The sequence below is a fragment of the Protopterus annectens genome, chromosome 4.part0 (assembly GCF_019279795.1).
Source record: "Protopterus annectens isolate FY-2018-M chromosome 4.part0, PAN1.0, whole genome shotgun sequence".
Lineage (NCBI taxonomy): Eukaryota > Metazoa > Chordata > Ceratodontiformes > Protopteridae > Protopterus > Protopterus annectens.
The window spans coordinates 1771479702-1771507075 of NC_056733.1; the positions used below are offsets into that span (position 1 = coordinate 1771479702).

Genomic DNA, 27374 nt, shown 5'->3' on the forward strand with positions numbered 1-27374 from the left:
GCATCGGCTGAGGCAAGAAAGAGTCCCCAACGGGGTACTTAGCTTTTTCGAAGTCTTCGGTAGCTGAATCACAGGAGCTGGCCGACCGGCACTTGCGAACTGCTTCTGCTTCGGGCACCACGCGGCAAGAAAGACTGAGGAAAATGGCGTCGGCTGATGCTTTTATACCCAGACGCTCTGACGTCGGGGAAAGTGCGACATCAGCCGAGGCCAGACCCAGACTTTGGAATCCGGCCGACCGAAGGGCTGCCTGAGGCAGGACAACCCATATGTGATGACTGCAGATGCATCCTTGAAGGACATCAGCTTTTGCTTCGGGCACCGCGCGGCAAGAAAGACTGAAGAAAATGGAGTCAGCTGCATCTTATATACCCCTGGCGCACTGACGTCAGGGAAGAGGCGACAGCAACAGACGCCGGACCAAGACTTTGGAATTCAGGCAGACTGTGGGCAGCCTGTCAGCAGGATAACCCAAGTGTAATGACTGCAACAGTGAAACATGATGAACATCATGCAGCCAACGCCACTGCATCAGCTTTTCTTGCCGTGCGAGAGCCCGAAGCAGAAGCAGTTTGCAAGTGCTGGTCGGCCGCAATCTGAAATTTTTGTTTTTCGAGTTTCAAACCTGAAGTATTCTAAAGCTAAGTACCCTGTTGGGGATCCTTTTTTCTTGCTCTAACCGATGTCAGAGAAAGTTAACAATTGTCTTGCCTGTGGAAAGCAAACACCTCAGAGATTTTCATCCTTACTACGTCACCTGTTTAGGCCCAGACCATGATGTCCCTCACTGTCGGTTTTGCACCTTGTTCAACGCCCAAACTATTCATCGCCGGGCTATTTCTCTCTCTAAATTTTTGCTCTCCTCCGTATTCCGAAATGGCTTCGATAAGCCATCCGACTACCGATCTTCTGAAAAAAACACAAGGGTAAAGACAGACACAGACCGCACAGGTCCAAAGCTGCTGATGATGCTTCCGTTAAGCTAGTCGTCAGTCTGCTGGTACTCAGTGAGGTGCTTCCACAGCCCGTTTCTCGCTTCTACAGATTCGCAGGCCTCTACTGAGAACCATTCGAAGTCTGGCATGCTGCGAGATGCTTCTTCGACTATGGAACCTGCGGATGTCTCTACCCTGGATGGGTCTGAAGCCGCTGTGCAGGCACCAGCTTCTGAGGGTGTATTCAGACCTTCCAATGTTCGTATTAAACAGACTACTTCATTAATGACAAATTACCGAATTTCTTATTCCGGAGTTCGCACTACGCCTAGGAAACTGAAGACCAAAGCGCATTCTCAAGCTTCCATGCTACAGAAACAAATGCTTAGAATGGCTGAAGACCTTATTACTTTAATTAGGGGAAGCCAGCCTTCCCCCTCTAAAAGACAATGAATTGATTTTCCTTCTGATTCTACAGACCATGAGTCCGATGACTCTGACCCCTACGATTACAAGGGCATACCATTATCTACCTATGAGGATTCAGATGCAGAGGATTCCATTCCCTCTGCTTTCCCCCCAGAGGACTTTTCTTTCGGTGAAACCTTGCATACCCTAAGAGAGCATTTCCGCTGGGAATGCTAGGACTACCCACAGTCCAAAGAGACTGAGGGAATTTTTAGACTTGCTTCAGCATAGGCCTCAAGCTATACCACCTGTTCTAGATATTGTAGATGATGTTTTCATGGAATCCAGTCTTACCCCTGATAATTTACCACCAGCTCCTAGAAAGCCTGACATGTACTACAGAGTACCTGACTCTCTCAAATTTCTCTTCAAAAATCCCACTGCAGATTCAGAGACCATTTCCCAGGGACCTAAAGGTATTAAGGCTACTACAGCCAAAACCCTACTCCTTCGGACAGGGATTCTAGGGCAATATACAGATGGGGTAAGGAGGTATATACCTCTGCAACTCTTGCCATCAGGCCTTTAAATTGCCAGTTTCACATGTTGCAGTACCAGCAGCATATTATGGAACTAATTAAACAAAAATGTTGATGATTCCTGATTGTGCCGAAAATAAAGACTTAGTTAATGCATTCTGCAAACCAAGTTGGTAAACATACTTTGCAGTGTGGTTTAGATGTCTTAGAAGCATCTTGCAGGGCTGTGGTCACTGGGTCTGTTCTGAGAACACATGCTTGGCTGAAGGAGCAAATCTTGCCAGACCAGGTCAAAACAAAATTACTAGATGCTCCATTAAACCAAGAATGTTTGCTTGGCTCAAAAGCATAAGTAGTTCTTAAAAAGATGGAGGAAAAAGCTAAATCTATGCAAACTGTTAAATATTTCTTCCAGGTACAGCCACCTAGATTTAGTAGGCATTGGCCTTCAAAAAACTGGTCCTTTCTAGACCTTCTCAGTGCAAACCTAGGGCAACAGACCACAAAGACTACAGTCTCAGGGTATGCACAGATCTAAACAATGGCGTGCTCCCTCCTCAAAAACAGGGAGTAGTTCATAGGTAGGTACTAGGCTATTGGCCCTAGGGCCTACACAAGCCTAGCCAAAAAGGTACCCTGGCTTTCGCCACCCAAGAAAATTATTTTCCTGTGCCCCTGTCAAGCAGAACCACAGAAGTGATCCCTGGGGAAAATTTCCCATTACCCATCCAATCATCAAGCTTTTTCTTGAAGAGTGCTAATGAGGAGCTCTGTTTGACAGACAGGTAGTCTTTTCGAGTATGGGAATTCTCTGGGACAGAACTCTATCCCTCCAGCATGTTCCGTTTATTGTGGTGACAAGGTTTAGGTCCCTAGAGCGTGTAGCTCAGAGGGATTGGAATTTCTTTAAGTGGATCATGTCCAACAGCTCTGGGTTTGACATAGCTTTGCATGTTAGGCAGAGATCGCCTCTGAGTAGGTGATATGTGATGGAGTAAAGCCGGAGTTTTTTGAGTCGGTCTGCGTAAGGCAACTGTTTGAGGCCATCCCCTTATGGAAAAAGTTCACAATGACTTGTCCATCCTTCCCAGCCATGCCCAAGTACTTGCATCCCTAGGAGGAAAACTCGCCCTGCATGCAAAAAAATGGGAGTACATTACCCATGACCGATGGGTCTTGAACACTGTATCCCAGAGATACAGATTCTACTTCTGCTCACTGGCAACCCCAAGCGGATCGCCAGACCTTCCTCCAAACCAGTGGGCAGAGGCGCAAAAGCAAGTACTGTCTCTTCTCAGTATCAGGGCTATTCAACCTGTTCCAACAGAGCAAAGGGGAGAGGGTTTCTTCAGAAAAGAGAACTCTTGGCGCCCTATTCTGGATCTGTCAACTCTCAACACCTTCCTGGTGGTACCAAAATTCAAAATGCTTACTCTCCAGCAGCTGCTTCCTATGCTAGCCAAGGACTCCTGGCTAGTCACCCTAGACTTAAAAGAAGCTTATCTGCACATCCGCATAAGGGGATCTTGCAGGAAATATCTACGTTTCAGGGCAGGCTCTATCCACTATCAGTTCTCTGCACTTCCCTTTTGCTTATCTACTAGCCCAAGGTATTCACAAAGTGCCTGGCTCCAGCCATTGCATACTGCAGGCAGAGAAATATTCAAATTTACCCAAACCTGGATGACTGCCTGATTCAGACGGACAGTCAGGAATTGCTACTTCAGCACCTGACATTTGTAAAGAGACTCCTAACTTCTCTGGGGTATACCATCAACAAAAAGAAATCACATCTGGTACCCAGCCAAAAGATTGTATTCCTGGAAGCAAGCTTGAACACAACTTCCCAGATGGCATTCCTCACTACAGAAAAGCAGGTTTATTAGACAAACTTTAAGCTACTGGCCACCCAAACTCAGCTATCTGCAAGAAAAATACTGCAAGCCCTAGGGTTCATGGCCTCATGCATTCTACTAATTCCATATGCAAGACTGCATATGAGGAAACTTCAACGGTACTTAAAAAGTCTCTGGTGTCAACATTCTCAGGACCTGGAAACAGTGATTCCTATCATTCCTTGCCTAAGGACAGAGTTCCTTTGGTGAGCAGAGGCTTGCAACCACAACAAGGGACTACTCCCCCTTTCACTCAACATCCCCCGACACCCAAACCCTGACAACAGACGCATCAGACTATGCATGGGGGGCTCACATGGCAGGCAAATGCATTCAAGGCAAATGGAGCCCAGGACAAATTCACCTACATATCAATCAAAAAGAAATGTTAGCTGTACAGAATGCACTGACAGCCTTCAAATACCGTATCCTGCCAGGACAACTCTTGATAAAGACAGACAACACCACAGTTATGTGGTACATAAGCAAGTGGGGGGGGGGGACTCATTCCCTCCCACTCTGCAGGTTAGCCATGGCTCTGTGGAACACAGCTTTGAGCAATCAAGTGCACCTGCAAGCTCAATTCCTGCCAGGCAAACAAAATTCACTGGCAGACTACTTAAGCAGAAATCGAATGGACCAACACGAGTGGAAACTGGAATCCAACTCATTCAGACTTCCAACACACAGGTGGGGAATACCCGAGGTGGACCTCTTTGCTTCCCCCAAAACCATCAACTGAGCAAATTTTGCACCAGAGATCCCCACAGCCAAGCATGGAAAGTGTATGCCCTATCCTTTACATGGGAAAACCTCTCAATCTATGCCTTCCCCCCTCTGCCCCTCCTTTCAAAAGTACTACTCAAGAACAAACAGGACAGGCCAAGGGCAATCCTTACTGCACCAGGCTGGCCATGCTAGCAATGGTACCCACTCCTCTGCAGTCAGACAGCAGTGCCCCCCTGGCACCTACATCAGACCCCCTTTCTCTACTGTCTCAGCAGGAGGGACAGATTTTGCATCCTCAGCTGCAAACCCTGAACCTGGCAGCCTGGCTTATTCCCTGAATACATCACCAGCAACCCTCATCAAACAGGTGCTGGATGTTATCCTTGAGGCCAGGAGGCCTAGTACTAGGAAACCCTATTCAGAAAAAAGGAAAAGATACTGTTCTTGGAGCCAGTCTCAAGGAAAGGACACAGCCTCAAATCCTAGATTATCTAGCAGAGCTACTCCACAAACGCATATCTTTCTCATCAATAAAGATTCATGCCTCTGCCATCTCAGCTCATCACAATACTGAGCCACCCCCTCTTCTCTCACTATCTGATCAAACAGTTCTTGAGAGGAGCTAACAATTTAAGACCCCCAAGGAGAGCTCCCACTCCTGCCTGGGACCTTAACTTTGTACTGGAGAAGCTCACGCTCCCCTGTTTTGAGCCTGCTGCTACAGCAGAGTTAAAATTCCACTCTTGGAAAACAGCTTTACTTCTAGCCATCACTTCAGCAAGAAGAATGTCTAAGTTACAGGCCCTTATGGCTGTGGAACCCTTCATTATTTTCCATGCGGACAGGGTTTCCCTCAAGACTAACCCATAATTTATGTCCAAAGTGATATCCAGTGTAGCTTTAAACCAATCCATCCATTTACCAACCTTTTTTCCTAAGCCTCAAAATAAAGGGAAAAGGATCCTGCACTCCTTGGATGTGCACAGACGGGACTAAACCTTTCAGAAAATCTGACCAGCTGCTAGTCAGCTTTGTTACAGGGGCAGAGGGCAAGGCCATTTCAAAGCAAATCATTTCTAAATTGATAGCACACTGCATCCATTTCTGCTACAAACACCATGGAAAACCTACCCCACAGGGGATCAGACCTCATTCCACTAGGGCTACCTCAACCTCTGCAGCATTTCTCAGGGGAGTCCCTACCAGGGACATCCTGGAAGTTGCAACCTGGAGTTCTGTACACGCCTTCAAGCATTACCACTTACTTATCTTTTCTAAATCCAGAGCTGGATTTGCCACAGCAGTCTTACAAGGCCTGCTAGCCAGCCCTAATACTTCTTGACTGCCTCCACCCTTCCTCAGCTTTGGGAATCAACCCAAGTGTGATGACTGCAACAGTGAAACACGAAGAACATAGTACAGTTGTGTACACTTACCATAAATGTAGATGTTCTAGTGTATTCACGGTTGCAGTCCTGGTTACACTCCCTTCAGCCCCCTATCTTTTCTATACCTTCTACCCATCCTCTTTTTTGGCTATATCTTATGGAAATTTTACTTTTTACTGGAGATGTTCCACACCATGTGATTGCTTCCTATTTTGGGGGCTCCTGACATCTGGAGCAAGAAAAACTAATGTAATGGCATCGGCTGCATGCTTTATACCCATGACGACCTGATGTCATGGAAGAGGCAACAGCATCCGACACAGAAATTCCAAGACTCTGGTATTCGGGCCAACTGAGGGCTACCTGCAGGCAGATTACTGCAACAGTGAATGCACTCGAACATCTACATTTATGGTAAGTGTACACAACTGCACTTTGCACCTAGTGCCTCAACAAGTGGATGGTTTTCTGCCAAAGGTTGATGTAGGACGTGTGTCAAGAGGAGATAGCAGCAGGATTTTATTGAGGACTTTTCCAAAGAAAAGGATCTTGAAGATCCATACTAGATTTTTCATCGCTGAATAGGTGCTTGCTTGTCACAAAATTCAAAATGCTGACCCTACAAAGACTTTTGCCCTTGATTTTGCTTAAAGCTGTAATGGTTACGCTAGATCTGAAAGATGCTAAACAGCATTTCCCAACAGCACAGGAGGGTTAGCCAGTTCAGCGCAGGAGGTTCCCACTTTGTTTCCATTCTCATCCTTTGGCTTTGTCTACTGCATACAAAGTTTTTACAAAGTGCCTAGCTCCAGTAACTGTTTGTGCAGGACAAAGGACATCCATATATCCATACCTAGGCGACTGTCTTAATGAGACTTCTTCCTTCTCAGAGATTCACAGGGCTCTGGAAATCACTATAAGCTATGCTATGCTTCCAGACAGTAGAACCGTATCTGAACATACAAAAGTCACAGCTTTCTCAGTAAACTAGGTTACCTTCCTGGAGGCTGCCCTTGACTTGGACAAGCAAGAAGCATCACTCCTGGTAGAAAAGAAAGCATATCCTTCTATTCTCATGTTGCAGTATTCATAATAGAAGGGAGGTTGCTGCCCGCAGCGCCGACATCTGGCCAGTATACCAAAGTCTTGCTTCAGGTGAGTACGTGTGATGTCCTGCACCAAGGCCATAAAGCGACGTAGGGTATAAAAGTGACGTCTGCACATACCCTCTTCAGAATTTTTAGGCCGCAGTGAACATTGGACTTCAGTTCACCAGTTCGGAAAGGAGTTTGCTAATTCAGATGACCACTGCAAACAACCGCTACAGATAAGTACCCTGTGGGGTTGTCGTTATTTTTTGGTTATTGCTAATACATACTTGTCCACTAGAAAGGGGAAGTGTGCTTGTGGGAGACAAATTCCTCACCAGGACTCGCACGATAAGTGCGTATTCTGTTTAGGTGAGGCCCACGACCATACATCCTGCCCCATTTGCAAATCATTTGTCCCCAAAAACGCTTTGCAGCTGTCTGGCCACGCTTAAACTGTACTTGGAAAATCAGAGGCTCCAATGTCTCGTGCTCTGTATGGAGGGAGGAGCCCATCTGAAGAGCTGCCGTGGAAGGCCAAGAAAATGAGGCCTGATTCCCATGCTGCACCTCAGGCATCAGTGGAGCTTAAAACTGATGAAAGCCCAGGATCTCTTCAGACCTCTGTTTCCTTACTAGGTTCAGGAACCGCAATGGATGCCGTTCTACCGGAAACCTCTAGTACGTCCGCTGAGGCACACCAGCCATAAGATCCTGATGACGGAGGGGAACCATGACTCACATTCAGTCAGAGGGCCCTGCTGTTGCTCTTCTATCCATCCAGACATTGTCCCCCTCTTTTTCTCTGCCACCTACCCCAATGAAGAGAAAACAACAAGTAAAGCACACAGAAACACATCCAATCCCAGGATGGGAAGTTTTCTCACAGACTGTTTAAGGCATTCCAGGCCCTACAGACGCAACAGCAACCTACTGTTTCTCCTACAGAGCCCCCTTCACTTGTATCAGAGGAAGATCTCTCCTCAGATGAAGATTCTGTGACCTATGAATCTCAAATTGATTCACCCAGGGATTTCATTACCTCCAGAGGAAGAGGATCCCATCATCCAAGAGTCTCCTGGTGAAGAATTCAACTTTGGAGATACCGTCTCCCTCATGAGGGAACATTTTAAGTGGCAGGCCTCAGATAGTAAGAAAAGATATTTTAACCTGCTTCAAATGGAACAGCATTCCCTTCAGCGGTGCCTGCCTTGCTCTCTGCCTTCCAGGATGCTTTTTTAGCCGCCTCTCTGACACCAGACTCACATCCCCCAGCCTCTAAACGTCCTGATTGTTTTTATAAGGTCCCACAGGGCACCCAGTTCCTTTTAAGAAACCCACCAGCAGACCCTGCTGTTATTGCAGTCTCTACAGATAAAACATTCAGACAGTTACCTTCTACTGCCCTCTATCCTACTGATAAAGATAGTAAATTTATGAACAGATTAGGGAAAAAGGTGTATACCTCCCTCTACTCTTGCTATAAGAGCCTTGAACTCCCAAACCCACATGGCTAAGTATGTCCTGGACACACTTGCCAAGGCTTCTACCCTACTCTGAGGCCCCCAAAACCAATATTAAAACTTAGCTTAAACAACCTACTCTCAACAGCATCCCGAGTAACTAGGCACTCCTTCAAGTGCACTTATGATGCTGTGGAATCATCATTCAAATCTGCTGCTTCTGGCTCAGTACTAAGGCGCTACTCCTGGCTAAGAATTCAGCCTCTGCCCTTAGATGTACAAACAAAACTTCTGGATGCCCGCTTGGACAGTAATGGCCAGGCCTCAGATGAACTTTTTAAATCCCTTCAAGAGAAGGGAGAACAGTAAAACCTAAAAAACTTGCTGGTATCTCCCATTCCCAGATACCACAGAAACTACCCACAAAGAACTTCCTTTGTCAGTAGGCAATCCTCCCACACAGCTCTTTAGACAAAGGGATGCAGGCAACAGATGAAAACCTCTGCCCCCAAGGTTTCCCTCCACTTCTTCCACTCCCTCCCTTTTGGAGACAGTCTGGTCAAGGCAAACCACCTCCTCTGTGACTTAACATTGCAAAATCAAAACACCCCATTGTCCCTTCGCCTCACCCACCCACTGCGCTCCTGGTGGAAAATTACAACAGAAAAATGGGTACTTTCCATCATTCAAAGGGGTTATTTTATAACTTGGTGAATGCTACCCCCCTTCCAGGGAATTCCTCAACCCCCAGCAAACCAAGTCCACCTCCTTCCCCATGACCATTCAAACAACTTCTAGCTAAGGGCACAATAGAACAAATAGCACCCACCCAAAGAAACAAAGGATTTTTTCAAGAATGTTTTTGGTACCAAGGAAAGACGGTCCATGGAGATCAGTTGTAGATTTATCTTTCCTAAACCTGTTTTTCAAGGTGCCCAGATTCAAAATGATCACCTTACCTCTGCTCCTACCTCTCATTCCCACTCAAGCCTTCATGGTAGCCCTAGATTTGAAGGATGCCTACTTCCACATGCCAATCCACCCAGATTACTGGAAATTCCTTTGTTGTGAAGTAGTTTTCTGGCATTTTCAATTCTCTGTCTTGCCCTTTTGCCTCTCCACAGCCCCGTGAGTGTTCACAAATGTCTGGCGCCTTTCATTGCTCACTGCAGAACACAGGGTATACAAATATACCCATATCTAGATGACTTGATGGTTCTTCATCAAGACCACCAACTACTCCAAAAGCACCCAAGACAGGTGATCTACACCTTGACCCACCTAGGGTTCACTATAAACAACGAAAGGTTTCATGTGCAACCCACACAAGAATCAGAACAGACCTAATGAAAGCCTTTATCCCAGATCAAGGAATCCTGGATTTTGGCACATACTTCAACAATCTCACCAATCTCACTTCATTGCCAGCACGAGAATTCCTAAGGGTGCTAAGACACGTGGCTTCCCTAATACCCATGCTGCCCCTAGCAAGACTCCACATGAGAAAGACCCAGTGGGTTTTAAAGAACTTATGAAGCCAACATGCCCATTCCTTGGACACTCCTCTTCCCCTACTCCAATGTGTGAAGAGAGAAATCCAGTGGTGGATTTCTGCCATCCATCACAAACAGGGAATCCCATTACAGGTACCTGCCCACCTGCAAGAACTCACCACAGACGCATCAGACTTGGGTTGGGGTGCAGTGCTACAGCACAACCAAAGGCAGATCACTGCGCAGGGAAAATGGTCCACACTAAGACTAAAGGACCACATCAATGTCAAAGAAATGAGGGCACTCCACCTAGCCCTACAAACTTTCAAAACAGCCGTACTTCCAGGGACTCTCACAGTGATCACGGACAACATGATTGTCATGTGGTACATAAACAGGGGCGGACCAGATCCTACCCTCTTTGCAGCTTAGCCATCCAAGTCTGGACTTCAGCAACAACTCTCAACATCCATCTACTATCAGTTTACAGTCTCTCTACAGAGAATGTCATGACAGACTCTCTAAGCAGAACTTCAGCTCCCTCTCACAAATGGATGCTTCACAGAGAGGTATTCCTAGGTCTTATACACAGGAGAGGTATTTCACAACTAGATCTGTTTGCCTCCTCCCAGAACAAACAGATGCCCAGGTTTTGCACAAGGGTCCCACATCCACAAGCCTGGAAAGTGGACGCCTTCTCCTTTCTTTGGGGGGGGGGTGTATCTCTGTGCCTTCCCACCCTTCACACTGATTCAGAAAGTTGTCCTCTAAATCCAGGGCAAGCCAAAAAATCCTGTTGGTGACCCCCTACTGGCCAATACAGCATTGGTTTCCCCTTCACTACCTACTACCCAAGGGCAATCATCACAGGTTACCCCGCCAAATAGACTTGCTCACACAGAACAGGGGATCCCCACTACACCCTCAAGTGAACTTAAAGCTGACCTTATGGGTGATGGGATTCTAATCTCCTTCAGACACCTGTATTCAAAGGACGACCTCAATGTCCTGCAGGAGGCCAGGAAATAGCACCAGGAAAAATTACATTTCTAAGTGAAAAAGATTCTCCTGGTGGCGTCAGAGGAAAAGACAGGACCCTACGACTATTCCTGTTCCCTTGGTCCTTTACTATTTGTGTGAGCTCCTTCACTCAGGACTAACCTACTCATCAATCAAAGTCCATTTATCTGCCATCTCTGCCTGTCTGCCCCTGTTACCACCGGTGGCTTCCAAATTGGAGGTCAAGCTGTTCCTGAATGGAGTTTTTCATATCAGGCCCCCCAGGAAAACTTTCCAGCCACCTTGGGACCTGAATTTTGTACTAGAAAAACTAACTCTGCCACCTTTTGAACCAGCACATTCAGTAGCCCTAAAACTGTGCACCCTTAAAATGGTCCTACTAGTGGCCCTTACCTCTGCCAGAAGGGTATCAGAGATACAAGCCCTTAAGGCCATCCCTCCTTACCTCATTCTCCACAAGGACAGAGTTGCCCTCTGAACTAATCCCTCCTTCACGCCTAAGGTGGTTAATGAACTTTCATTAAACCAAACCATCAACCTTCCTATTTATTATCCTAACCCCCAAAATGCCTCTGAGAGAACACTACACTCTGTAAGATGTACACAGACAATTGAGGTATTACTTAGACAAGACAAAAACTATTAGAAAATCTGATCAGCTTTTCATCTCCTTCCATCCTAGAGTTGTAGGGAAGGCAGTCACCAAACAAACCATTTCCTTGTGGATCTCAAAATCCATTGGAAAGTGTTATTCCACTCATGGTAAAACCTTACAGGGCAATGTCAAATCACACTACACCAGGGCAGCTGCTTCCTCAGCTGCCTTTTTCAAGGGGGTTGACTATGCCTCAATTCTAGAAGCTCTCAATTGGGCATTGGTACACACCTTTACCAAACATTACAAACTGGATATAGCCTCTAGGGCTAGAGCTGGATTCGCCAGGTCTATTCTCCAGGGTCTCAGTGACCAAGGACCCCAACCCTCCTCCCAGGTTCATATCTAAAAGCTTTGGCACTCTCCCTACTGTTATGAATACTGCAACATGAGAATAGAAGGACATAGAACAGTTGTGTAAGAACATACAATACCGTTAGATGTCCTCCTCTTCCATGCTGCAGTATTCAGTCCCTCCCTACCTGCCCCCTCTGGCTCACCTGCCCATTACATTCTACGTGGCTACATTACCTTCCCTTCCTCTTTGACTTCTCCACTAATCACAGCCTAACAAGTACCCTTATTCTAGTCCACATGCGAGTCTCTAGGGTTTACCAACCTTGACCCTCCTTAAACCTCCAGGAGTACTAGTGTATGCGGCAGTCCATTCTAAAGAGGGTACGTGCAGACGTCACTTTTATACCCTACGTCGCTTTATGGCCCTGGTGCAGGATGTCACACGTACCCTCCTGGATCAAGACTTAGGTATACTGGCCAGATGTCGGCGCTGCAGGCAGTAACCTCCCTACTGTTATGAATACTGCAACATGGAAGAGAAGGACATCTAAGGTTATGATAAGTTCTTACACAACTGTTCTTTCTGTTCCTTTCTCAGTATTTCATAAAGGTAGCCTACCTTTCCAGCAACTCGGCCAGGGAGTTCCTCATATACTGTTGGTATGCATGACATCTTACACTGATGGTATCCTTAGCTAGGTAGCACATATAGAAACTACAGTGGTATCTCAGAGATTGGATGGTACACAGAGAACACCCACTTGAACAAAGGAGTTCCCTTCAAACTTCTATCAGGTTCTCTGATTCTGACCAAATAGTTCTCAGACATGACTTGGTGACACTGTAATGGGACCTGAGAATCTAAGGGACATGTGACAAACCATTCAGGAGGAAGCATAAAGGAAATGTCAGTCCTTTCTTCCTCTCAGAGAACTAGGGGTATTTGATAGCTGGGTCCATTTTTTTCTCAGGATATTCAACACCACATTTATGTGGTATGTACCAAAAAAAAAAAAAAAAAAGTCTAAACTCAGTCTTACTAACAGTGCAGGCTGGTCATGCAGGTTTGCGGAGTAGCCCAAAAGGCAGGAATGATGCCCATGGTGCAAGTACATCCCTAGTTAAAGCAGCAACTTGAAATACAAATTAAGCAGTACAGCACCAGTCCCAAAGAATGGATGCCAAAGAGGGAGATGTTTTTCTATTAAATTCTCATTTGGGGTGTGCCAAAGGGAGACATTTTTTTCTTCTGCAGAAAACAGACATTTGAGGAAGTATTGCAGCAAGGTTCACAGGCAAAAAGCCTGGAAAGCTAAAGTATTCTCCATTTCTTAAGCAGGTGCATTTCTGAATGATTTTCTTTTCATTCTCCTTATCCCAAGTGTATCACAAAAGACAGAGGAGGATAGGCCAATGACTTTTTATTTGGACAAGACAGCATTGTTTCTCACCCTTTATAAGCATGCCAAGGAGGAGCATGTTTTGCTGCCACAGAAGGTAGATAACCTGTACAAGAGCAGAGGGCACTGATGCATCCTGGCTTGAGACTTTGAGATAAGACAGTATGGATGATCCACCAGGCACGTATTTTCAGAGGACGAACTCCACATAGCTAAAGGAGATTAAAAAAAGTATAGTTGTGTACACTTACCATAAATGTAGATGTTAGAGTGTATTCACTGTTGCAGTCATTACATTTGGGTTATCTGCTTGCAGGTAGCCCTCAGTCGGCCTGATTAAAGTCTTGAGTCCTGCGTCAGTTGCTGTCCCTTATTCTATGACGTCAGGTCGTCAGGGGTATAAAACATGCAGCCGACACCATTACATCAGTTTTTCTTGCCCCAGATGTCAGGTGCCCTCATAATGGGGAGCAATTAAACATAAAAGCACAAATGTATACCTCCAGCAAAAAAGCAAATACACCAAAAAGGCTTTTAAGCATAGTAAAGGAAAGTAGAGGTTATAGCCAAAATAAGTTAGGGGGCTGGAGGGAGGGTAAAGTACATTTGTGTACACTTACCATGAATGTAGATGTTGAGTGTATTCACGGTTGCAGTCATTACATTTGGGTAACCTGGTGGCAGGTTGCCCTCAGTCGGCCTGAATAACAAACTCGTGGGTCCTGGGGTTTGGTTGCTGTCTCCTCTTCCATGACATCAGGTCATCAGGGGTTAAAAACATGCAGACGACACCATTTTAATCAGTTTTTCGTGCCCCAGATGTCAGGTGCCCCCCAAATGGGGAGCAAAAAAATATATATATATATATATATATATATATATATATATATATATATATATATATATAACTATAAATATATACATGCACTTTAGAACACATAAAATTTACCTTCAACTAAAAGCAAATACACCACAAAGGCTTTTGAGCATAGTGAAGGAAAGAAGAGGTATAGAAAAGGGGCTGGCGGGTGGGTAATCCGGACTGCAACAGTGAATACACTCGAACATCTACATTTATGGTAAGTGTACACAACTGCACTATGTTCTTCGTGTTTCACTGTTGCAGTCATTACATTTGGGTAGAATCCCAAAGCTATGGATGGGAGGGATGGAACTAAACAGCATTAGGAGTGGCTATAAGGCCCTGCAGAACTGCTGTGGAAAAGCCTGCCCTGGATTTGGAGAAGAGAGGCAAATGATAATGCTTTGTGAAGGTATGAACAGAGCTCCAAGTAGCAGCTTCTAGAATGTCTTTGGTTGGAACCCCTCTGAGAAAAGCTGCTGAAGTAAAGGCAGCCCTGGTGGAATGTGATGGGATCCCCTTGGGCACAGGATTACCATGGTGCAAGTAGCAGAAATTAATGCAGTGGCTTATCCACCTAGAAATAGTCTACTTTGATATAGCCTTCCCCTCTGACCCTGCAGCAAATGCTACCAGTAGTTACTCAGACTTTCTTAGAGATTTGGACCTGTTTAAGTAGAATCTTAGTTGTTTGTGTACATCCAATGAATGCAGAATCTGCTCCCCCTTGTTCTGTGGATTTGGGTAAAATGTTGGCAGGTGAATGGTCTGGTTAAGAGCACACTGGATACCACCTTAGGCATAAAAGGAGGATTGGTCCTGAGGGACACCTTGTCCGGGTAAAATATAATAAAAGGCTCCACTGCCATGACAGCCTGCAGTTCTGAAACCCTTCTTGCTGAAGTGACTGCCAAGAGAAAAGCTGTTTTCCAAGATAGAAATTTTATATCCGCAGTAGCTGCTGGTTCAAAAGGAGGCAGGGTGAGTTTTTCCAGCACAAAACAAAATTGAGGTCCCATGCAGGAGTTGGTGATCTTCTGGGAGGCCTTAAATTTTTGGCCCCTCTGAGATACTGTTTAAGCAGAGGATTAGAAAAGAGGGGAGGCTCTGTGTTGTAATGAGCCGAGATGGCAGAGGCATGGATTTTTAATGAAGAAAAAGATAGGCCCTTGTCAAGCATCTCAGTCAAACATTGTAAAAGCTGAGGAATATTGGGCTTTGCTGTGTCTGTTCCTTGTGCCTGGTTCCAAGCACAGAATCTCTTCCATTTATCAGCATAAGATTTTCTAGTAGTAGGCCTTCTGGCTTACAAAATGACATCCATCACAGATTTACTGAGAGGTGTTGTTTGAATAATTAGTTGATCAGCCATGCGGCAAGATTCACAGTTTGGAGCGGAGTGTGCAGAATTTGATAGTTCTGCTGAGACAGTAGATGAGGTATTTGAGGTACGTACCAAGGAGGAAGCTGAGACATAATCCTCAGAAGTGGGTACCAGTGCTGGCGAGGCCAGTCCGGAGCAACTAGGATCATTTTTGGTTTTTCCTGTCTGACTTTTAGCAAGACCTTGGAGAGTAGAGGCAGAGGGGGAAAAGCATAGACTGATAGGTTTTTCCAGCTGAAGGATAGGGCATCCACTTTCCATGCTTTTTTGTGATGAGTTCTTGTGCAGAATTTGTCCAACTGATAATTTTGGGGAGAGGCAAATAGATCCATGCCTGAGCTCCCCCATTTTTGTGTTAACATGCTAAAGATTTGTGGATCCAGTTTCCGTTCGTGCGGGTCCATAAGATTTCTGCTTAGGTCATCTGCCAGAGTATTTTGCTTTCCTGGCAGGAATTGAGCTTGATGTATTTGGTAAGTCAAGGCTGTGTTCCACAAAGCCATGGCTAGTCTGCAAAGGGGGAAGGGATGTGTACCCCCCTGCTTGTTTATGTACCATGTAACTGTGGTGTTGTCCGTCTTTATCAGTAGTTATCCTGGGTGAAGTAAGTCCTTGAAGGCTGTTAGAGCATTCTGAACAGCTAGCATCTGTCTGGTTGATATGAGATGCATTTGGTTTGGGCTCCATTTGCCCTGAAGGCATCTCCCTGCCAGGTGGGCCCCCCCCCAAGCATAGTCTGATGCATCTGTAGTTAGGGTTTGGGTGGCAGGGGGTAGAGTGAATGACAGTCCCTTGTTTTGGTAACATGTCTCTGCCCACCAAAGAAACTCCTGTTGTATGCAGGGAATGAAAGGAATCAATGTTTCCAGGCAGTGACAATGTCGACTCCATAAACTTTTTAGGTACCATTGAAGTTTCCTCATATGCAGTCTCGCATATGGAATTAGTAGAATGCAGGATGCCATGAACCCCAAAGCCTGCAGAATTTGTCTTGCAGATATCTGGGTTTTTGTTGCCATTTGTTTAAAGTACGCTGTCAGTTGCCTTTGTTTGTCTGGCGTGAGGTTAGCCATCTGAGCAGTTGTATTCAAGCATGCACCCAGGAATGTAATTATTTGAGAGGGTACCAGTTGTGATTTCTTTTAGTTTATGGTGTACCCTAGGCATGCTAGAAGCCTTTCTACAAACGCCAGATGTTGAAGAAGGATGTCCTTGTCCTCTGCTTGAATGAGATAGTCGTCCAGATAAGGTTAAATTTGAATGCTTCTTTGTCTGCAGAATGCAATTACTGGTGCCAGGCACTTTGTAAAGACCCTGGGCGGAGTAGATAAGCCAAAGGGCAGTACAGAGAACTGGTAATCCAAAAAACCTGCTTTGAAGCAGAAGTATCTTCTGCATGATTCCCTTATTGGTATATTCAGGTATGCCTCTTTTAAGTCTAGAGTTACTAACCAAGCATTCCTGCCTAGCATAGGCAGTAGCTGTTGTAAAGTCAGGATTTTGGAATGTCCAGGAACGTGTTCAAAATCAATAAGTCCAGTATTGGACGCCATGAATCGTCTTTTCTGGGTACCAGGAAAAGTCTTGAATAAAAACCTTGTCCTTTTTCCTTTTCTGGTACCGGTTGAATAGCCCCCATATCCATGAGGGACATGACTTGTTTCTGGGCCTCTCCCCACTGGTTTTGTGGCAGATCCGACCATCCGTTTGGAAATGGCAAAGTATGGAAATTAAATCTGTACCCCTGGGATACTATGTTTAATACCAACTTGTCCTGGGTAATTAACTGCCAATTTTGAGCATGAAGTGCTAGTTTTCCCCCCTAGGGGGCTGCCAAAAGATAAGTGCTTGGTGATGGTAGAGGAAAGTCATTGAGACTGTTTACTGTAGGGTTGTGCTTTGTTTCCTCCAGATTTGGAGGTGGAGGCACCCCATTGCTTTGACCTGTAAGAACCCTGTGATTGGTATCTGGAGCCTTTTGAGCGCCTGGATTTGCCCCGAGTGGCTCTGTTGAATACAGGAAAGGATCAGTTTTTAGTAGGCCAGTGTCTACTGAACCTGGGTGGCTGCACTTGCAAGAAATCTTTTACAGTTTGCATAGATTTAGCTTTGTCTTCCATTTTCTTTAAAACCTCTTCTGCCTTATTACCAAACAGAGTATCATGCTGCAAAGGGGCATCCAACAATTTAGCTTTAACATGATCACGCAGATTTTGCTCCTTGAGCCAGGCATGCCTTCTAATCACAGATCCAGTAATGGCGGCCCTACAAGAGGCCTCCAAGGAATCAAAACCACATTGCAAAGTATGCTTTCCAACTTGTTCTGCTGAATGCAATAATTCATGTAACTCTATTTTCCACTCAATCAGAAACCAACATAATTTTCTTTTTCAGTAAGCCCATAACATGCTGTTGATATTTAAGCATATGAAATGGGCAGTTTAAAGCCCTGATTGCCAAGGTTGCAGACGTACAAACCTTCTTACCCAATCTATCCAGCGCAATGGAATCTCTATCAGAAGGGGTAGGATTCTTGGGTGTAGAGGCCTTTACACCCTTGGGACCCTGAGAAATAGTTTCAGGATCAGCAGGATTTTTTTTAAAAGAAATTTGTGGGAGTCAGGAACCCTGTAATATCGGTCTCTGTCTTACTAGGAGCCGGTCGACAGGGAATCAGGAGCCACGCTTGATTCCGAAAACACATCATCACAATGTCTAATACAGGAGGTATTGCCAAAGGCCTATGCTGAGGAAGGAGGAAATCCCCAAGCCTCTTTATTTGATTCTGAGAAGTCCTGACTCTCCCAGTGAAAATGTTCCCTTCAAGTATGCAAAGTCTCTCCAAAAGAGAAAAAATGGAAACCTGATCTGATGATTCATAATCAGTGCCTTGCTTAGGCCTCTTAGCAGGGGGTGGTTGGGAACCCCTGATCAAGGTAATTAAGTCCTCAGCCATTTTGATCATCTGTTTTTGATCATCTGTTTTTTAGGCATAGGGGCCTGAGCATGTGGCTCATGCATCGGTTTTTTAGACATAGAAGTTGTTTTTGACCTTGTTTTTGTTGCTGGTGTCGGTTTAATATAAAAATGTTGAGGCCTGAAAAAGTACAGTTTTATACCTACCATAAATGTAGATGTTCGAGTGTTCACCCAGCTGCAGTCATCACTCTTGGGTTATCCTGCCGTCAGGCGGTCCCGCAGTCGGCTCGAATTCCAAAGTCTTGGTCCGGCGTCGGTTGCTGTCGCTTCTTCCCCGACGTCAGTGCGCCAGGGGTACTTAAGAGACATCCAATGCCATTTTCTTCAGTTTTCCTTGCCCCAGATGTCAGGTGCCCCCAATAGGTAGGCAAAATATATATGGTTATATAAAAATCAAACAAAACCCTTAGGCACAAGCAAATACACCACAGAGGTAGTATAGGAAAAAGTGGTAGAGATAAGTTCAGCTAGTTCAGAGGGGATGGAGGGAGGGTAACCTGGACTGCAGCAGGGTGAACACTCAAACATCTACATTTATGTTAGGTACAAACCTGTACTATGTTCATCGTGTTACCCTGCTGCAGTCATCACACTTGGGTTAAATCCCAAAGCTAAGGAGGGGAGGTGGAGTCAAACAGAGTTAGAAGAGGCTAGTAGGCCCTGCAAAACTGCAGTGGCAAAACCAGCTCTAGGAGTAAAGAGGTAAGTGATAGTGTTTGGTGAAGGTGTGCACTGAACTCCAAGTTGCAGCTTCCAGAATATCCTTGGTTGGCACTCCCCTGAGAAAGGCTGCTGATGTAGCTGTAGCCCTGGTGGAGTGGGACCTAATGTTAGCAGGTACTGGTTTCCCATGATGTGTGTAGCAGAAACGTATGCAATGTCCTATCCATTTTGAAATGGTCTGTTTTGAGATGGCTTTTCCTTGTGATCCTGTAGCATAGGCTACAAAAAGCTGGTCAGTTTTTCTGAAAGCCTTAGTTTTATCCAAGTAGTAACGTAATTGCCTGCGAATGTCCAAAGAGTGCAGGAGTCTTTCTCCTTTATTCTGGGGATTTGGGAAGAAGGTGGGCAAGTGAATGGTTTGGTTTAGGGCCACACTGGATACCACCTTTGGCATAAAGGAAGGATTAGTTCATAGAGAAACTGTCTTAATGAAAAATGATGAAAGGTTCCACTGCCATTAGTGCCTGTAGCTCTGAGACTCTTCTAGCTGAGGTTATTGCTAGTAGTAGGGCAGTTTTCCATGAAAGAAATTTTAAATCAGCTGAAAAAGCTGGTTCAAAGGGCGGCAGTGTAAGCTTTTCCAGATCAAAGTTGAGATCCCAAGTAGGTGTTGGAGCTCTCCTTGGTGGTCTTAAGTTCTTAGCCCCTCTGAGGAACTGTTTTAGGAGTGGATGTGAAAATAAAGGAGGATCCGTGCTGAAATTGCTGAGGCGTGGATCTTAATAGATGAAAAGGAAAGTCCTTTGTGTAACATCTCAGTCAAATATTGTAGAATCTGAGGGATGTTTGGATCAAGGGGGTTTAGGCCTTTAGCCTGGTTCCAGGCGCAAAATCTTTTCCATTTGTCTGAATAGGTTTTCCTGGTGCTGGGCCTCCTGGCCTCCAGAACGACATCCATAACAGCTTTGGATAAAGACGTTGGTTGGTTGTTTAGGTAATTTGCCATGCAGCCAGTCTTGAGCTGGCTGTGTAGAATCTGATGGTCTTGCTGGGTGAGCAGGTGAGGAATTTGTGGCAAAATCCATGGTGGGCCGTGGGCCATATTCCTTAAAATTGGATACCAATGTTGGCGTGGCCAGTCTGGTGCAACAAGTATCATTTGTGGCCTCTCTAATCTGACTTTCAGCAGTACCTTTGCTAGAAGAGGCAGTGGAGGGAAGGCATGAACTGTTAATGTTTTCCAACTGAATGAGAGGGCGTCCACTTTCCAAGCTAGTGGATGGAAGGTCCTTGTGCAAAATTTTTGAAGTTGGTGGTTGTGGGGGCTTGCAAACAGATCTAAGTCTAGGCGTCCCCATTTTTGAACGATCATTGCAAATACTTGTGGATCTAGTTTCCATTCATGTGGATCCATGATGTTTCTGCTTAGGTCATCTGCCAATGTGTTTTTCTTTCCTGGCAAGAATTGTGCTTGTAATTGCACCTGGTAAGAGAGTACAGTGTTCCACAAGGTCATTCCTTGCCTGCATAGAGGGTAGGAATGTATGCCCCCCCTTGCTTGTTTATGTACCACATAACTGTGGTATTGTCCATCTTTATTAGTAGTTGTCCTGGGTGTAGAAAGTCCTTGAAAACTCTTAGGGCATTCTGCACTGCTAGCATTTCTTTTTGATTGATATGCAGGTGTCTCTGATCTGTAGTCCATTTGCCCTGAATGCACTGCCCTGCCATGTGTGCTCCCCAGGCATAGTCTGATGCATCTGTTGTCATAGTTTGCCTGGCTGTGGGTAAGGTGAAAGGCTGACCCTTGTTGAGGTGAGACATGCCTGTGCCCACTATAGAAACTCCTGCTGAAGGCAGGGAATGAGTGGTATCATTGTTTCCAAGCTGTGGCTGTGCTGAGTCCATACACTTTTCAGGTACCATTGTAATTTCCTCATATGCAGTTTTGCAAATGGTATTAGAAGAATGCAAGATGCCATGAATCCCAAGGCCTGCAGAATTTTTCTTGCAGGGAGTTGGGTCTTTGTTGCCATTATTTTGAAATATTGAAACAGCTGTCGTTGCTTGTCTGGCGTGAGGAAAGCCATCTGGGCCGTTGTATTCAAGCTGGCACCCAGGAATATTATGTTTTGTGAGGGTACTAGTTTTGATTTCTTTTTGTTTACTGTGTACCCTAGGCAACTTAGAAGGTGTTTGACAAATGCCAGATGCTTTAAAAGAATGTCCTTGCTTTCTGCTTGAATAAGGCAGTCGTCCAGGTATGGGTATATTTGAATTCCTCTTTGTCTGCAGTATGCAATGACTGGTGCCAGGCATTTTGTGAAGACCCTGGGCGCAGTAGATAAGCCAAAGGGCAGTGCAGAGAATGGATAATGCGTTGAACCTGCAATGAAGCGGAGGTATCTTCTGCAATTTTGTCTGATAGGGACATGCAGGTATGCCTCCTTGAGGTCCAAAGTGACTAGCCAAGCATTCTTGCCCAGCATGGGAAGAAGCTGCTGTAGTGTAAGCATCTTGAATTTTGGTACTTGCAGATAGGTGTTCAGAATTGCATGATCCAGAATGGGTCTCCATGCTTTGTCCTTTCTTGGGACTAGGAAGAGTCTTGAGTAAAATCCTTGCCCTTGCTCCTGTGCAGGTACCTGTTGAATGGCTTTCATGTTCATGAGAGCTGTAATTTGTTTTTGTGCCTCTGCCCATTGATTTGGTTGCAGGTTTGGCATTCCTTTGATCCTGGGTAAGGTATGAAAGTGGAATCTGTATCCTTGGGAGACAATGTTTAGAACCCATTTGTCTTTTGTGATGATGTGCCAGTTGTCTGCAAAAAATGCTAGTTTTCCTCCCAAGGGAGTTGCCAGGAGAGATTTGCTTGGTAGTTTGAGGATAGAGTCATTGTGTTTGTCTTCTGCTAGCCTGGGGCCTGTCTTCTCCTCCTTTCTGGGTAACAGAAACCCATCTGCGATGTTTGTAAGGGCCCTGTGACTGACCTCTGCCCCTTGGGCATCTGTATTTGCCCCTCTGTGATCTGTCTGAAGCTGGAAAGGACCAGTATTTTGTTGGCCAATTTCTGCTGAAACGAGGGGGTCGTACCTGCAAAAAATCCTTGACCATTTGCATAGACTTTGTCTTATCCTCCATTTTCTTTAAAACCACTTCTGCTTTGACATCAAATAATACATCCTGTTGTAAAGGTGCATCCAATAATTTTGCTTTAACATGGTCAGGGTACGTAAGAATGTAAGCGAGATGGATCACATGCATCTATCGTTATGGTAAGTACATAACTAAAAGATGTAATGTGATCCTATCTCGCCTACATTCATTACTGACGGGACAGCGTCCCTAGCACCTAAATCCCGGGAGGCTCACTGGAAAACGCTCTTCAGCACTGTGGAACCAAAGGAAGCCTGACCTCTAGAGGCCACGTCCAGTTTGTAATGAGAAATAAAGGTATGTGGAGAAGTCCAAGTAGCCGCTGCACATATCTCATCTATGGATAGTCTAGCAAGAAAGGCCACTGAAGTTGACACAGCCCTGCTAGAATGCGCCTTAACTGGAAAGAGAAGATCCTTACCCGCTAATACATAAATAAAAGAGATGCATTCTCTGATCCACTTAGCTATGGTGCCCTTAGTTACAGATCTGCCAATTCTATTGTCCGAAAAGGACACAAACAACTGATCTGATTTCCTCTCGTGTTGTGTCCTATTTAAATAAAACCTCAGTTGTCTATGCATATCCAACTGGTGAAATCTGTATTCCGCTTTGTTGGAAAACTGTGGAAAAAAGACTGGAAGCTCAATAGACTGGTGAAGACAAAGGGCAGAAGAGACCTTAGGGAGAAAAGAAGGATTAAGTCTCAGAGATACTCTGTCCTTATGAAAAATTAAATAAGGAGGTTTAACAGAAAGGGCTTGAAGCTCCGATACTCTTCTGGCTGAAGTTATGGCTACCAAGAAGGCAGTCTTCCATAACAGAAATTTCAATTCGCAGGAGGCTGCCGGCTCAAAGGGAGAAGACGTCAAAGCTCTGAGCATCAAATCTAAATACCATAGCAAGACGGGTTGCGAAACCGGAGGGCGAAGCAACCAGGCTCCTTTCAGAAAGGCTTTACACAGCTTATGACCCATGAGGGAAGGCTCATGTGCAACATGATAATTGGAGATTGCTGCCAACTGAACTTTTACAGTAGAGGCAGCCGAGCCCTGTCTAAAGAGTGTTGCTAAGAAATCTAACACCGCCGACACCGGGGCTGTAAGGGGATCAAGATCACGTTGCTGAACCCAAATTGCAAATCTCTTCCATTTACTAGAGTATATTTTCCTAGTAGAAAACTTGTGGGAGGAAGACAGAATATGTACTACTTCCGGGGTAAAGTTATGCTGTCTGATTAAGGTCGGAAGTGGAGGAGCCAGGCAGCGAGCTTGAGTGTTCATAGGGATGGATGGAGCTGTCCTGACTGATGAGTCAATAGGTCTGGAGCTGGGTCCAGAATCCAAGGACCATCCATCGCATACTTCCGAAGGAAGGGGAACCAAACTTGACAGGGCCAGTGTGGTGCGATCAAAATCATCTTGCTTCCCAAGCAGGTAGCCTTCTGAATCACTCTTGGTAGAAGAGGGACCGGCGGGAAGGCATAGAGCAGACCAGAGGGCCAATTGTGGACTAGAGCATCCCTGGGTGACTCCCCCCTGTGGGGGGACCAGAGTGAAAAAATTGCTGCACTTTGCATTCTGGGGGCTGGCAAAGAGGTCGCAGCAGGGAAGGCCCCACTTGGAGAAGATCTGAGTAGCCACTCTGTCGTTCAGGGACCACTCGTGAGGCATCAGAATAGCTCTGCTCAGCCTGTCTGCTATCACACTGGACTTCCCCGGAATGTGCATTGCTACTAGAAAGCGCTGGGAAGCGATCGCCCAATTCCACACTCTCATGGCCTCCCTGCAAAGGGGGTAGGACTTGGTTCCTCCCTGCTTGTTCAGATACCAGACAACCGACATATTGTCTGAAAGAATTGCAATAGTTCCCCTGGGAAGAGAGCTGTGAAGTGCCTGCAAAGTTAGAAGCACCGCTCTCATCTCTAGAACATTGATATGCAAGTGAACCTTGTGGTCTTGCCACGTACCTTGGACTGTCCTGCCCATATAATGCCCCCCCCACCCTACCTGGGAGGCGTCCGTGGTTACTGTGGCAATAGGGGACAGGGGGCTCAAGGGTCTTCCTTGATCCAGATTGGACGAGAGAAGCCACCAACGCAGATCCTGCTGGCATCTCTCTGTGATGAGAATCGGATGGGAAAAGGGGCGTTCCTGATATGACCACTGGGCCAAAAGGAGCCACTGAAGTATTTGCATGTGTAACCTGGCTAGCGGAACTAGGAGAATGGTAGCCGCCATTGATCCCAACAACTGAAGAACCATCCTGGCTTGGGCTTTTCCCCGGGGTAGTAAAGCCAGGACTTGGGCCTGCAACACTTTTATTCTCTGTCGGTAGGAAAGCTCTCATCTCTACAGAGTCCAGCTCTGCGCCGATAAAGGCAACACGCTGTGATGGCAGCAATACAGATTTTGCCCAGTTGAATGAAATCCCTAGAAGATGGCCCAATTTGAAATTAGCTCTCGTGGCTTGAACAAGTAGATGCCTGGTGGGGGCGGTGAGGAGCCAGTCATCAAGATAAGGAAACACCTGGAATCCTAGACGTCCCAGGTGAGCTGTCATCACTGCCAGACACTTGGTGAACACCCACCCTGGGGGCTGTGGTGAGACCAAAAGGCAGGGCCCGGAATTGAAAATGACTGGCTCCCAGCCGGAAGCGTAAATGATTCCTGGAAGCCTTGTTTATCTTGATGTGATAATAGGCATCCTTGAGATCGAGGGAGCACATCCATACTCCTTTTTCCAGCAATGGGAAAATGGATTGCAAAGTGACCATTCAGAACTTGGACTTCTTTACAAAGCGGTTTAGACGGCTGAGATCCAGAATGGGTCTCAAGTCTCCTGTTCTTTCTGGCACCAAAATAAACCTTGAGTAAGTTCCTAATCCGATCTGGTCTGCGGGGACTGGTTGGATTACTCCTTTTTCTAGCAGCTTTGAGACCTCTATAGCTGCCTGATCCCGTTGACCTTCTTGACGGCGGAGGGGGATCGAATAAAGGGAATGGTGTAACCTCCGGTGATGATACGAAGCACCCATCGATCCTGAGTGATGAACTCCCAGGCCTGAAGATGCTCCGAAAAACAACCGCTGACTGGCTCTGAAGACGCACAGCCGGGTAATCCCTCAGGGACGTTGGTAGGAGGAACCACGAAAGGACTCACGGTCTCCTGTATTGCGGGGGCCTCCACCGCCTATAGGGCGACGCCTTCCATTAACATTCCCCCCTCCTCTGCCCCTGGAGGGGGGGGGCACTTTGATGGGCAGGGGAAGACTTCTGAGACTTTCTGAACCACATTTTCCCTCCCCTCTGAGCCTTGGGATAAGGTCTAATGGGAAATGAAAAACGGGCCCCAACGGCAGACAAAGTCTTACCCTCCTGCTCACATCTAGTGAGGGTGTCTTTCATTTTGGGTCCAAAAAGGGAAGCCCCGTCGAATGGGGCATCCGTGAAAGAAGACTTGAAAGCCTCCGCAAAATGACACAAGCACATCCAAGCTTGCCTCCTAAGGGCTACGCCCGAACTCGCTGCTTTACCCACCCCCTCGGCTGCATAAGATACGAGCCTAATGCACGAGTTGACGATGGAAGAAAGGGTAGACAGCTGGGCGTTAACAGACTGGGCCAACGCCTCAGGCAATTTAGCCGACAGGGTATCTCCCAACTCCTTTATGAGATCCCTTTGGAGCCGCGTAAAATGACACAAGTAATTCAGCAACCGCAATGTAAAGGTTGCTGAAGACAGGGTACGCTTCCCATACCTATCCATACTCCTAGACTCCTTATTAGGAGGATGGATGGAAGTAGAAGCCTCTGCCACGTCCTGCTGGGTGGCAGACGCCACCACCATAGCATCCACAGGTACTCCCTTGGTCAAAAATTCTTTTCCACGAGGCGTGGATAAGAACTTATTGGGGCGGCTAGGAACTGGCTCCACAGAGTCAGGGTGTTCCCACACCCTTCGACAAATAAGATCCAATAATTCATTAAAGGGTGGAGACACCCAGGAGGCGGAAGGCTGGGCTCCGAAGGCCTTGAGGAAGACCGACTCCTCATCAGAAGGGTTTTTGGATGGCCAGTCGCCCCACTGTCTCAAGATCTCCAGGATATCGTAGAACGAGACATCATCAGAGGATGACTTCGGGGACGCTTCTGCATCATCGAGGTCGGTGTCCGAGGTGACAGACTCATCTGGGGAGTCTACGTGCTTCCTCTTACACAACTTCTTCCTGGGAGGCTCTTCAGGCACAGACTCTGAAGGGCCCTCAGAAAGTAGGGGACCACACATGGCGGTATCCTCAGGCCTAGGAGCCCCACTGTCCAGAGATACGGGTGCACCAGAAGCTCTAGTCGCAGCATCTAGGGAAGGAGTTGCTGATTCAGGTGAATTCACTATGGACTTGGCCAGCGCACTCCTCATAGCCTCGAAGGCAGGTCCACCAGAATCGGACGAAAAACCCACCTCTGAGACCATGACCGGAGTTGGGGTACCCCTAGCCAAAGCACCAAGGGGGAGACTCGGAGCCGCAGTCTGAAGTCCCGATGTATCCCCCTCGGGTTCGACTGAGGACACCAGAGTACCGAACCCTGTAGAAGGAATGGAAAAGGTTGGACCCGATGTCGGATCCGAAAGACTAGCAGGAGGTTTCGGAGCCGACCCAGGGACTTCACTCGATTCGGCAGACTCCGGCTCCGACGACACTGAGGTTGTCTGAGGAGGAAGAAACGGAACCGACATAGTAGCTGGCTCAGGAGCCGACTGGGCTGGAGCCGAAAATAATTTAGTTAACACTGGTGACTGAAGCCGCCTCTGGACCACCCTATCGACATCCGAATCCGAGAGCCTGAAGGACTTGGAGGAGACAGACGGGGATCGAGAAACCACCTCTGTCGGAGCAGAGACGAGACTGGGGGAATGGCTCCGAATCGGCTCCAAAAGGATCGGAGCCGAAGCAGGCTCGAGAACCACCGCAACCTCCTTCGGCGGCGACTGTGGAGTCGAAGAAGCCGACCCCGCAACAG

At 46.4% G+C, this 27374-nt stretch overlaps 1 protein-coding gene across 1 annotated transcript in view; it reads right to left on the minus strand.

Moving 5' to 3' along the window:
- The window catches only part of LARP1 (La ribonucleoprotein 1, translational regulator), a 3464554-nt gene that overhangs the window by 308652 nt on the left and 3128528 nt on the right, over positions 1–27374 (minus strand). The window lies entirely within an intron of this gene.